Here is a 1,140-nt window from a genome sequence, read left to right on the forward strand (position 1 = left end):
TCCTTCCAAGGAGTAAGCATCTTTTAATTTCATGGCTGCAGTCACCATCTGCAGTGATTTTGGAGCCCCAAAAAATAAAGTCTGACACTGTTTCCACTGTTTCCCCATCTATTTCCCATGAAGTGATGGGACCGGATGCCACGATCTTTGTTTTCTGAATGTTGAGCTTTAAGCCAACTTTTTCACTAAACATTACCAAATTTCTAAAAATAGAATTTTTTTGTCAATCACTTATACACATATATTACTTTTGAAATTATTTTTTGTTATAGGTTTTTACAAGATAGTGACTATAGCTCCTTGTGCTAAATAGTAAACATCTATTTCTTGTTGCATATCTACTTTTTTTTAATTAGAAATCTAGCATCCTATTCAAACTAAGTCACACAAATGAAATCAAAATGTCATAATTCAGATTGGCTGGGCAGATGAAAACATGTGCATGTATGCACTCCCGTTTACCATGTCACTCTGCTTGACCCCCCAAACTGTATGTAATTGTTTTATGTCATTAGGTTAATCATGTTCCCATTATGGCTTGCTATTGTAATTCTCTTTTACTTTTTGTTTGGCTATTGATTGTGAAAACTGATAAGCATCTTTCACTATTGTGATTATGAAATGGCAACCCACTCCAGGGTTCTTGCCTGGAAAATCCTATGGACGGAGGAACATGGCAGGCTATACAGTCCATGGGGTCGCAAAGAGTCAGACACGACTGAGTGACTAACACTAACATTAACTAGTACTCACTTAATACCGTTGAATCATGACTGGTCAACAGAAAAATAATAGAATTCTATATCACCAAAACTACCATTTAATAGAAAAACCTGTAAACACTTTTTAAAATCCAGATGTGTATTAGAATTAACTTGGAATTTTTTGAAAAATACAAATGCCCAGGTACTGCTTTTTTTTGCCAGAGTTCCAGATATGTTTCTAAAAAGCAAGCGTGTTTAAAAGCAACTGGACTATATGAGGATCTTTTACGTTTATCTAGTTTGTTTCACTTATTGTATTTCATATTCAGTGCTCCCGTTTCATTTAGTTTATGTTTTCCAATTTCTCCATCTCTTCTTTTTTTTTTTTGGTGTTCTTTATCAAACCTTTGTCAAGCATAGTAGAAAAGTTATTGTA

General features: G+C 34.1%; 1 gene segment (V, D, J or C); it reads left to right on the forward strand.

The window, feature by feature from the left end:
* The window catches only part of LOC104981949, a 26,831-nt gene that overhangs the window by 20,832 nt on the left and 4,859 nt on the right, over window positions 1-1,140 (forward strand).

This window comes from Bison bison, unplaced genomic scaffold, assembly GCF_000754665.1.
Source record: "Bison bison bison isolate TAMUID 2011002044 unplaced genomic scaffold, Bison_UMD1.0 scf7180017864525, whole genome shotgun sequence".
Lineage (NCBI taxonomy): Eukaryota > Metazoa > Chordata > Mammalia > Artiodactyla > Bovidae > Bison > Bison bison.